Source organism: Takifugu flavidus, chromosome 22 (assembly GCF_003711565.1).
Source record: "Takifugu flavidus isolate HTHZ2018 chromosome 22, ASM371156v2, whole genome shotgun sequence".
NCBI lineage: Eukaryota > Metazoa > Chordata > Actinopteri > Tetraodontiformes > Tetraodontidae > Takifugu > Takifugu flavidus.
In genome coordinates, this window is record NC_079541.1 from 7,958,847 (window position 1) to 7,971,044 (window position 12,198).

At 46.4% G+C, this 12,198-nt stretch overlaps 2 long non-coding RNA genes and 1 other non-coding gene across 3 annotated transcripts; 1 reads left to right on the forward strand and 2 right to left on the reverse strand.

The window, feature by feature from the left end:
- Positions 1–767: 767 nt before the first annotated feature.
- On the reverse strand, positions 768–838 carry trnag-gcc (transfer RNA glycine (anticodon GCC)). Its single transcript has one exon. It is a non-coding gene; the product is annotated as a tRNA-Gly (tRNA).
- A 4,512-nt stretch (positions 839–5,350) lies between these two features.
- On the forward strand, positions 5,351–5,911 carry LOC130519442 (uncharacterized). Its single transcript, XR_008948318.1, has 2 exons — positions 5,351–5,511; positions 5,739–5,911. It is a non-coding gene; the product is annotated as an uncharacterized LOC130519442 (long non-coding RNA).
- Positions 5,912–8,402: 2,491 nt separating this feature from the next.
- LOC130519441 (uncharacterized) lies at positions 8,403–10,005 on the reverse strand. Its single transcript, XR_008948317.1, has 3 exons — positions 9,053–10,005; positions 8,565–8,962; positions 8,403–8,478 (listed from the first exon to the last, which is right to left on the reverse strand). It is a non-coding gene; the product is annotated as an uncharacterized LOC130519441 (long non-coding RNA).
- Positions 10,006–12,198: the final 2,193 nt, after the last annotated feature.

Consider the following 12,198-nt stretch of genomic DNA (forward strand, 5'->3'; position numbering starts at 1 on the left):
ATCAAGCAGACTAGTATATGCTGATTCCTGTGTAGTTTTTCTGCCCCCCCCCCCCCCTCTATTCATTTACAGGTATCGCTGCCTTCGGAGCTGCATGATGACCTCCGGCCCCGCTGACCCGTTGTATAGTGTATTTTTGTGTGTGTTTCTGTGCTTGTGCCTCCCCTCCTCCTCTGAGAAGGGAAGAGAGAAGAGCCCCTCCTTCTGAGCCTCTCCTCTCCTCTCCTCTCCTCCCCCCTCCTCCTTCTTCTCCCTCTCCTCTCCCCTCCCTCTCCTCTCCTTTCCTCTAGCCCTCCCCCTCCTTCTCTTCTCTTCTCCTCCCTCTCCCCCTCTCCTCTCCTCTCCTCTCCCTCCTCCCTCTCCCTCTCCTCTCCTCTCTCTTTACCCAGCCGGCCATCAGCAGGAGGGTCCTCCTACATGAGCCTGGTCCTGCTCAAGGTTTCTTCCTGTTAAAGGGGAGTTTTCCTTGCCACTGTTGCTTGTCTGGGGTTAGGTCCTGGGATTTTGGAAAGCGCCTTGAAACAATTTTGATTGTAAAAGATGCTATATAAATAAAGATTGATTTGAGTCTTTGTCTGACCCTTCACCTAGGACCAATCTGCCTTGGGAGACCCTACCAGGGGCAAACTGCCCTGGAAAGCATAGCTCTCAGGCTCATTAGGGTACGCAAACTCCTCCACCACGATAAGGTGATGGTTCATGGAGGAGTATAGAGGGTTCTCATATGATCAAATTCAATAAAACATAAGAATAAGATAAAAGCAATTTGCATTGGCCGGGAATCGAACCCGGGCCTCCCGCGTGGCAGGCGAGAATTCTACCACTGAACCACCAATGCATAAACAGCAGCAAAAAAATGACGTTTTTAAAGAAACTGAACTTAATACTTAACCAGACTTAACTTAATTCTCAACTATAAACGAGAACAAAAGCGTTCAAAATACTGGCGTCTCTTGGATAACTATGCTGCCATCTAGTGGTCAAATACAGGTATCTACACGCATAAATTAACACGCACTTCACGTGGTAATTAACGATATAAAGCTTGGACAGAAATTGTCACACACTTAACAGCTTAAATACGACCACAATAACGTCGTGTGACACTAAATAAAGGGTATAATCCTCAGAACAACCATCGCAATGCAACCACCCAATTAACAAGCAGAAACCCAACTACCAAACATAACAACATAAAGCAATAGCCACTAACCAAACTATAAATACGACACAGTCAGGAAAATGGCTTAAAATTCGTCTGTGATAAACAATACCGTCCGAACTTCATCTGGGCCGTCTCTTCAGGCGATGAAGACAACTGGCTCCGCTCTGACGCGCTCCCAATTAACGCTGACCAGTGTGGCGCGCTCAGCGCCCCTCACTGCGCATGCGCTCAGGCTGTGACCCTTGTTTTCCTTGCTGTGACCCTGGTATTGCTGCATTATTACCTCCATTACCCCTGTGCAAGCTGACAACTATTTATCAACCCTCTTTCCCAATAAAACACCAATTTCTGGCATAAAGAATAATAACTAACGCTGTATGCTTGTGTAGATTGTGGATTGAGAACAAAATTCCCATCGTTTCCTTTATTTAATAAGACGTCTACTGTAGCGTTAGGAAGGCTTAAGTACTGCGGAAAACATGTACTACAGGTCAGAAAGCTCCCGTTCCGTCCGAGTGTGCCTTTTTTTAAGACCATAACAGTTAATGTTGTGTTCATCCAACAGTTATTGTACACATCAGTGGATTAGGAGAGATGAGGAGAATCAACAGATCATAGTACACTGACGCTGGGGGTGTCATACCCCTATATGGACACACGGGGGCGCTGAAGTCCACGACATATGTCAACCTTGGGCGTTTCGTTTCAGGCCCCGATTTACACACTGCAAGTTCTGGGTCTGCGCAAGTATTTATGGACCGGAACAGTAAGACAACGACTGCATGTCATACGCACGACTTCTGTTTCAAGTCGGGCAGTACTTTTGTAAAACGACCCTTCTTGCTAATGTGAACATTGCTCGTTGAGCAGCGCTTGGAAGTAGTGGTCCTCCTAAATCAGTGTTTTTTCCTCTCCAGGTCCAGTCGATTGTGGAGAGGGTGATACTGTTCCTGCTCAGTCGGGTTGTGGACAGATCTTTGGATGAGAGCGTGTGTTTCTCCCTGCACCCCCGCACCAAAAGCTGCAGCCTGTTGTGGAGAGACGGTCACCGTCAAACACAAAGGTGTGATGGTGGTGTGGGAGGGAAGCGGCAGTTTTACAGTCTTTCACAGAGAAGGTAAGCTCCAGCTACATGTATGGGGCAGACCAGTGCGTAGAGATGGGCGGGGCTTAAAATGTGTAATTGCTGTCACCGCCAATGCATTTAGGCTACTGTCCTGATTAGTTGGACCTGCAGAGTATGTACTGGAAGCCAATAAATAAAATTCCTGAACAACATTTAGGGCTTGTTGTTATTGATATGCTCCGTATGCCAGAGAGGGCTGCTAAATAAAACACCTGATTATTGAATTCATGATTGAGCTCCCGTTTTTCTTTTCAGGCAGCCTCTGTGACACCTGGAGTGGTCAGGGTACTTGCTGCCTGGGTTTGGACACGCCTGGTTCAAAGCCTGACATAAAAGGCACAACATCAAAGACTAAAGCTCTACTCCTAAACATAAATCCTAATATACTAAAACTATCTACTTGCGTTAGTGAAACAGCATAACATAACAGAATAACAGAACAGAAGCTGCTAAAGTGATCTACATTTTAAACATAAAAGTAAGAACAGGAAGAGCAATGGAGAAGATACAGAAGCAGAACAAAGAGCTGCTGAGGTCAGTGACGGAGCTTCAACATGAAGTCAGGCAGCTAAAAGAACAGCTGGCTGAGAAGGACGAGCAGTTGAGCCGGACCATCAAAAGGCGCCAGATAAGAACAGTGGCTCATGTGGACGCCCTGACCCAGCTGAACCAGGCCAGGGCTGATCTCACAGTGAGCCAAGAGAAGTGCTCTGATCTGGAGGAGAAGTTGCAGAAAGGACCCAACGACAGCCACCAGAGTCCGGAGCACGGAGACCACGTCAGAGGACAAAAGACTGAGACAGTGGAGACGAGTAACATAGAGCTCTCCAAGAAAGAAGAGGCTCTGAAACTGCAATTCTTAGAAAAAGAGCAGCAGATGGAGGCGTGGATGAGGCCGAGGCTCATTAGGCTCATTAGCATGCAGGAAGAATTCCAGCAGAAGCTCTTGGAGGAGAGAGAGAAGGACCAGCGTGAGATGAGTGAGAGAGAGGAGAGGCTGAGACAGCAGCTTGAGAGAGGGATGAGGGAAGAGAGGGACGACTGCTTGAAGAAGCAGCTGTCCACGTTGATCGAGTCCTGGCAGACCGAAGCTCAGAAAACACCAGTCAGAGCTGCAGGAGAAACTCCAGGAACAAGAGACCCTGTGCAAACAGCAAGAGGAGGAGAGAAAGCAGGAAACTGAGCGCTTCCAAGAGCAACTCCAGCAGCTTTGGGTAAGCAGCCGCAGATTTGTTTGTCCCGTCACTCCTGGTTTTGGAAGTTTAAAAGTGTGGATGTGAAAACTAAAACCAATTCCTCCTTTCAACAGAACTACATTGAAAAGAAGGAGAAGAAGAAGAAGAAGAAAGGAGTCTGGAGCAGGATTCTAAAATTTTGGAAAGCGTGAACTCCAACACTTTTCCTTGCTTCCTGCCCTGAGTAGTTTTCCACTCTACCTGTCAGCCACTCCCACCTCATCAGGCCAACTCCACTCACCTGTCAGCTCCGCTGCAGCTCATCCCAGACCCGCCTGTCTTCATCCTGTCCGCCTCGCCTGTTCCCCAGAACCTGCCTGCTTCCTGTCTCCGACCACGCACTTGCCTCCTTGGCTCCAGCTATAATCTGCTTCCCCGGCTTCGACTCCTCTGCCTGGCCTCGACTCGTCTGCCGCTCGCCCCTCATCGGTACCTCTGCCTTGCCGCCCGGCTCTGGACCCCTCCCCTCGGCCGTTCCACCAAGAGTAAACCCATTCCCTTCCCCTAATCCTAAACCCAGAGGCTCCTTTTGGGCCACTGGTCTGAAGAAGACTGTTTCCTGAAATCACGGGGCTTCATAAATGCAGAAGTTGTCCTGGAAAAAATGTTCTATGTATCTCATGGTTTTTAGTTTTTGGGGATTTTTTATGCTGAAGTAATTCACAACATAATTGTGGGATCCTAAAATGAGTTTTTTTCCATTAATATAGTAATTCAATAATTTCAGACTGCTCAAATGATTTGCATCCTTATTTAAAAATGTAAAAAATGCAAACACTCTTTGAATCCAGCAGATGTAGGTGTTCACACCGCCTTGTGTATCTGCTTTCATTAATTTTACGCAATCTGTCATTTTTGCCATTTTCTGTTATAATTAAAATACATTGATATTTCATTGTGCTAGCCATTTTACCATTCAATCAGTGCATCCTTTTAAGTCCATCTCCAGCAAAATAAACAATTACCACAGAAATAGGACACACTGAGCTTTTTTAAATGTTGAATAGGTGTAATAAAATTAAGTTAGAGCAACTGAGTGGGACCACAGACGCTTCAACAAGACAGGAAAGTCAGAAAGTGCTTTCAGTTGATGTGTCGTCGGCACATTGGGGGTAGATTTCTGATGACTTAATTGCTGACATAATTATTCAACTAAAAGACTAAATACAATTGGAGAAAAACAAAACTAGCATTCCCACTAGCGTTGCTGTTACATTGGCTGGTTCTACAGAAAACTGTCTTTGATCTGCTCTGATGATGAACGGTTCTTAGGCAGCTTCTCCAGCCATCGAGGGTTGTCAGCAAACCAGGTCTTTCGACAGGCCTTGCAGCAGATTCACGAGAAAAAGATAAAATACTGCCCACTGCGCCAATAAATACTTGAGGTCTTCCCACACCTGCAGAAACCACCAGAGGATGAGGACATCTTTGGAGACATGGCAGATTCAACAAGACAGAAAGTCAGAAAGTGCTTTCAGTTGATGTGTCGTCAGCACATTGGGGGTAGATTTCTGATGACTTAATTGCTGACATAATTATTCAACTAAAAGATTAAATACAACTGGAGAAAAACAACAAAACTAGACTGGATTTTAGTTTTTGGGGATTTTTTTATGCTGAAGTCATTCACAATATAATTGTGGGATCAAAATGAGTTTTTCTATTAATATAGTAATTCAATAATTTCAGACTGCTCAAATGATTTGCATCCTTATTTTAAAATGTAAAAAATGCAAACACTCTTTGAATCCAGCAGAAGATGTAGGTGTTCATGTAAAAGGGCCGTTGTGTTATAATGCGTTATAAAGCATTTAATTACACAAAATATGGTCTGTTGCATGCTCAGCTGTCAGAAATACAGCATTTCCGGTCTTTAGTGGCGGGTTTGGGAGCTCCGTCCCGCATTTCTTCTTCTGTGGTGCCCCTATAAAAGTGATGGCGATCCCTCCGCCTCCCCCCTTTGGCACATCACTCTCATGGGAGAGGTGCGTGTCTCATTTTCCATTACGTCAGTTCAGATTAGTTACGTTTGGTTCTGTGTTCATCCGCTTACGTATTCTGATTGATTGTTTAATAAGTTTGTTTATTCATGTTAGAAATACAATAGAAACATACCAGCACTTAAACATGATGTTTAGACAGTGTTGACCGCTAGCTTACCCGCTATGACGAGTCGCGCTAATGTTCGTCTTCCCGCCTTATCTGTCTTTAGGAACTGGAGCGGGCTGTTAACTGTCGACCAACGTTATTAGTTGTTGCTGCCAGGTATGTGACTAGTTGTCTGCCCTTTTTTCACATTACTCTCATGGGAGAGGAACTGGAGCGGGCTGTTAACTGTCGACCAACGTTATTATTTGTTGCTGCCAGAATAAAGAGAATCCTGGACACGAGAGTCTCATTAAAACACAACGCAGAGTTCCACCAGTTCCACTTGGTGCCGTTCGACCCGTCCGGACTCCGGCTGCTCTCGCTGGGTACCGTCGCGGGATTCTCCGTGAGGCTGCGCCGCTGTGCCCTGGTCGGTCCGTATGGAGTAAACTACTGTTTTGGATCGTCAGAGGGGCATCTTTCTTTCCTTTTTTTTCTTCTTCTGATTATTACACTGATTACACGTATGTTCATGTTATCCATTTTGGGGCTTATGGCAAAGTAATTGGGTGTGCCTTAGCATTTTCATCCAGTTATTTATTTTCACACTGTTCCTTTTGGTGATATAAACCCCCCATTTGTGTCCTGTATGATGTCTGAGCTACATTAGATGGGCCGTGGTGGCACTTTTAGTTTGGGGAGGGGTCAGTCATGTTTTACATTTGGGGGGTTGAGGCCAGTCGCCCCCTGTAACTTTGACTGTACTGGTGACCAGTTAAACATGAACCCACCGTTAGTCCCTGCTGCTAGCTCAACTCCTGTTGATGTCCAGTCTCCACCTACTCAAGTCATTACAACAGAGGCTCCTAGCACTATGATTACAGGTTTAGCACAACAAATTGGTGAGAATATTGCTGCTAACCTCCATGCTATGCACCAGCCTACACCCGCCCAGTTACATCCCACACATAGCCAGCCTTCCAGCCATGTTGATACATCCCAGCTGAAGGTGGTTGTCCAGTCTGACTCGACAGATGTGTTGTCTGTTCAAGAATGGGTGGACATGATGAGATGCTATCTGTCCCAGCAGAGCTATGACACACCTGATGGAAAGTTTAACCTTTTACTGTCTAGACTAAGTGGCAAAGCCAGGGATGTGGTAAAAATGTCACGACGCTGCCGCCAAGACTTGTGTGGTGATGAGTTGATTGAAGCGCAATTTCGGCGAGCTGCCGTGTTCCAACCTGCCAATGAGGGACTTCTACAACACAGTGCCAAGAGTGGGTGAGGATGCTATGGATTATTGGATCACCTAAACAAGTCCTTTGATGCAGCTGATGAGTGCCTTCGCAGGCGAGGCAGACAGGTGGAAGACCCGAGTGTGCAAGTTGTCACGATGTTCATTTCTCATTGTCCTGATCCCACCCTTGCCTTGTCATTCCAACTCAAGCCTCTTGAAGATTGGACTGTGGCTGAGGTGCAGAGTCGCTTAGACAGTCACGTTGGTAGGGTCAGAAGGGCGGTCGTTCATTCTCAACACGCTATGAGTGTAGCTGACATTTGCATATAACTGTACTGTCCATGAAACCACAGGGTTTGCAACATTCTATTTAATGTTTGGGAGGGTCCCCAGGCTGCCAGTTGACCTCATGTTGAAGACTGTTCTCCAGGACGACACTGTTTGTGTCTGTGCCACTTACGTCAAGACTCTGGTGGATGACCTGATCTGGGCCATGCTCCAAGCTCAGCGTAGTAGCACCAAGGAGCAGAAACATCAGTCACATCAGTATAACAAGAGAGCAAAAGGCCTGCCTCTGTCTGTTGGGGATCAGGTAGTTGTGGCGAATAAAGGTGCCGGGGAAAAACGGAAGCTTGCTGACAAATGGGAGCCGGTTGTCTACACGGTGGTGGCCTCAAAACCTGCCCTGCACATCTACCGAATCAGAGATACGGATGGGAATGAGCGTGTGGTACACCGCAACCTCCTCCTTGAGGTGGACTTCTTACCACTGGATGTGGCTTTGGATGGTGCAGCTGAACCTGTGGACTCTCTGGCTGGTGTTGCTTCTGGACCTGATCTGCATGAAGCTAAGATGGGCCCCTCTTTGGCTGGGTCCGGCACTTCTTCCAGTATCTCTGAATGCACATCAGCGTGGGCCCAGCAACTGCCCCCGCCTGTGTCGGAATGTGATGCTGAAGGTGGATTTCCTGATGTCAGTGTTCCTCAGCATTCCCGTCCCCTCCCCTGCTGTCCCTATAGAGTCACTTAGGGATAACCAACGTACTCCACGATTTGGCGGGCTCATTAGGCCAGTTTCTCGCCTGATCAAATCTATGACTCAGGTTACCTCACTTTTTGGTACCTGTTCCATCTCCTGTCATGATTGTGTAGTTTTCTGTTGTAAACTGTGTACTTTCATTGCATTTGGGTGACTGCCATTTATGGCTGTTTTGTTTGTTTGTTTTGCAACTGTCCTTTGTATTGTTGGTATGATGTGCACTGCCATGCCTTAAACCCCAGCCACCTGTGGTTGGGCAGCCATATTTTCCCCTTGAGACCTAAAAGGCATCTCTACTGTATCTATGGAGTTTTCAACAATGTTGTTCTGACTCTGAACTCTTTGAAGAGGCAGCTGTCGAGCTGATTGTGTGATTGTGGCTGATCTTGTATTTGGGTGTTGGGGGGTTTCGGTGTTTTTTTTGGGGTTTTTTTGCTCCTCTTTTGGTTTTGTGATTTTGTGTTTTTTAGCACAATCGTGTAGAAATAATAGAATGTCCAGGTTGGAGCTCAGGATCAGTATAATTTATTCCCTTTATCTTCTAAAGAAGAACTTAGTCTTTTGTTCCTTTTCACTGAGGAGTTGCTGCAAAGACAAAGATCATTTATCAGATTAAAAAATGTGACATCTGTCAGAAGTCAGAAACAAAGAAGGAGGTGGAGGCAGCTCACCTGCAGCTGGACGATTCTCTCGGTCAGGAGTTGGATCTCCTTCCTGTTGGAGGTCTCCTTTTCCCCTGAGATCTCTTCATGGTTCCTCTGGGTCTCAGGCCAGATCACTTCTTTCTCCAAACTCTGTGTCAGGTCTGACATTATCTGTTTGGTTTGGTTGAATTTTTTACAGACCTCCCTCTGGAATCCCTCCTCTTGATTCTTGGTGTCTCTGCTCCTGATCAGCCAGCTTCTTGCAGCATTGTTCTTCAAGACTGGCACATTTTTGTTCTTCCTGCTTTAGCGCAGCCTGCGTGCTGCTCAGCAGGGCCAAGGTGTCCGCGTGAGCCTCAGCAAAATTTTAGAATCCTGCTCCAGACCCCGTTCCTCTTCTTCTTCTCCTTCTTTTCAATGTAGTTCTGTTGAAAGGAGGAATTGGTTTTAGTTTTCACATCCACACTTTTAAACCTCCAAAACCAGGAGTGACGGGACAATCTGTGGCTGCTTACCCAAAGCTGCTGGAGTTGCTCTTGGAAGCGCTCAGTTTCCTGCTTTCTCTCCTCCTCTTGCTGTTTGCGCAGGCTCTCTTGTTCCTGGAGTTTCTCCTGCAGCTCTGACTGGTGTTTTTTCCACTGCTGAGCTTCGGTCTGCCAGGACTCGATCAACGTGGACAGCTGCTTCTTCAAGCAGTCGTCCCTCTCTTCCCTCATCCCTCTCTCAAGCTGCTGTCTCAGTCTCTCCTCTCTCTCACTCATCTCACGCTGGTCCTTCTCTCTCTCCTCCAAGAGCTTCTTCTGGAATTCTTCCTGCATGCTAATGAGCCTCGGCCTCATCCACGCCTCCATCTGCTGCTCTTTTTCTAAGAATTGCAGTTTCAGAGCCTCTTCTTCTTGGAGAGCTCTATGTTACTCGTCTCCACTGTCTCAGTCTGTTGTCCTCTGACGTGGTCTCCGTGCTCCGGACTCTGGTGGCTGTCGTTGGGTCCTTTCTGCAACTTCTCCTCCAGATCAGAGCACTTCTCTTGGCTCACTGTGAGATCAGCCCTTGCCTGGTTCAGCTGGGTCAGGGCGTCCACATGAGCCACTGTTCTTATCTGGCGCCTTGTGATGGTCCGGCTCAACTGCTCGTCCTTCTCAGCCAGCTGTTCTTTTAGCTGCCTGACTTCATGTTGAAGCTCCGTCACTGACCTCCGCAGCTCTTTGTTCTGCTTCTGTATCTTCTCCATTGCTCTTCCTGTTCTTACTTTTATGTTTAAAATGTAGATCACTTTAGCAGCTTCTGTTCTGTTATTCTGTTATGTTATGCTGTTTCACTAACACAAGTAGATAGTTTTAGTATATAGGGATTTATGTTTAGGACTAGAGTTGTTCTTCAAGCCTGGCACATCTTTGTTCTTCCTGCTTTAGCCCAGCCTGCGTGCTGCTCAGCAGGGCCAAGGTGTCCACGTGAGCCTCAGCAAGCCTTTTCCTTCAGGCTCGACCCTGCAGATCTGCTGATCTTTTCCTACCAGAGGTTCCTTCAGGTGCCTGAGCTCTTGCTGCCAGCTCTCCACTCTTCTCCTCTTTTCTTCTTGAAACAATTTTGATTGACATCTGTCAGAAGTCTGTATGTTTTGTGATGTGAAAAATAACAACCTTTATCCACCATTTTTAAAGCAAACGAGTGTTTTTTAGCACAATAATGTAGATATAATAGAATGTCCAGGTTGGAGCTCAGGATCAGAATAATTTAGTCCATTTATCTTTTAAAGAAGAACTTCATTAGATTGAACTTCGTCTTTTGTTTCTTCTTTTGTTCCTTTTCACTGAGGAGTTGCTGCAAAGACAAAGATCATTGATCAGATTCAAGAATGTGACATCTGTCAGAAGTCAGAACCACAGAAGGAGGTGGAGGCAGCTCACCTGCAGCTGGACGATTCTCTCGGTCAGGAGTTGGATCTCCTTCCTGTTGGAGGTCTCCTTTTCCCCTGAGATCTCTTCATGGTTCCAGAGCATCTCCTCCAGCTTCCTCTGGGTCTCAGTCCAGATCACTTCACACAGTGGGAGGTCTGACGCCATCTGTTTGGTCTTGGTGAAGTTTTAACAGACCTCCCTCTGGAATCCCTCCTCTTGATTCTTGATCTCTATCTGGTGTCTCTGCTCCTGATCAGCCAGCTTCTTGCAGCATTGTTCTTCAAGCCTGGCACATCTTTGTTCTTCCTGCTTTAGCCCAGCCTGCGTGCTGCTCAGCAGGGCCAAAGTGTCCACGTGAGCCTCAGCAAGCCTTTTCCTTTCAGGCTCGACCCTGCAGATCTGCTGATCTTTTCCTACCAGACGTTCCTTCAGGTGCCTGAACTCTTGCTGCCAGCTCTTCTCTCATCTCCTCTTGTCTTCTTGAAACAATTTTGATTGTTGTCCTTTGAGTGTTTGAACGGTTCTCCTCCCGCTCCTGCTGCTTCCAATGCTCCGGCTCCTTCTTGGACATGGGGCTCAGCCTGTCTTCATTCTTCCAGCTCTGTCCTCTCGATTTCCTCACACCATCCAGAGCTCTGGAAAACAACTGAGTGAAGAAGCACAATGACAATTTACAACAAATGCACTCTTGTTTTCAATCCCCTGAATTCAATGGGATGTAAAGGGAGATGCTCCAATGCATGTTTGGATTTGATTGACTTATATTTTGAGATGATTCTTGTGGAGATGCTAAGTATTAAGTAAATTAAATATATTTTAGCAACGGACACGTATGCTATTGCTTTCAAAATGTCACTGAGTGTCAGTTTAAATTAAAACACAAATACAACTACTGTTATAATCAACAGTCAGTGACGTAATCAAATAATTGGGAACAAGCCAGGGTGGTGTTTGAGTGAATCCTGATTGAAGCGTGTTACCTTGCTGACTCCTCGATGTGCTGTTGACATTCTGGTGGATTAGAAGGTTTCCAACTGCTGTAATAATATCACGTTTCCAACTGGTGTAAAAATATAACGTTTCCAACTGGTGTAATAATATAACGTTTCCAACTGGTGTAACAATATAACGTTTCCAACTGGTTGTAACATACAACGTTTCCAACTGCTGTAACAATATACTTTGCCTTTATTGGTTTTCCGCTTGTCCATCCTGGATCCTGAACTCGTCACCATTTCCATCGGGACAATCCGGACGCACCGGGTGGTTCGCCTCGAGGCTCCCATTGGTGGAAAGTTAGGAGTTCCCGAGTGTTTCCCTCTCTCCCTCTCCTTCTGTTTGTTGTCTGTGTTTCCCTTGTCTGTTTACCTCCAGCCTGGGCAGGGCTGCTCCCAGGTTCTCTCCTGTTGGGCGATCAACACACCTGGAGCTCATCTGCAGCTAATCACTCACACCTGCCTCCTGCTTTAAAAGGCTGGTCCACTTTCTAATCATCACCAATTCATTGTCTAACCCCGTGGTACAGCCTGGCTCATGAAACTCTGCACGCAAGTTTGTTTCATGATTCCTGTTCTGAACTGATTGTGAGTCTCTCCTACTGACATCTGTGGGACAACTGAAGCCATAGCAACCTCTGAAGAGCACGACTGAAGCACTGGAACTATTTCAAGTCCATGACACCAATAAAGTTCATTGTGTGCTCATCCAGGTGTTTTGTTCATTCATACCAAATAATGATGTGATGTCGTGACGGATCAAATATG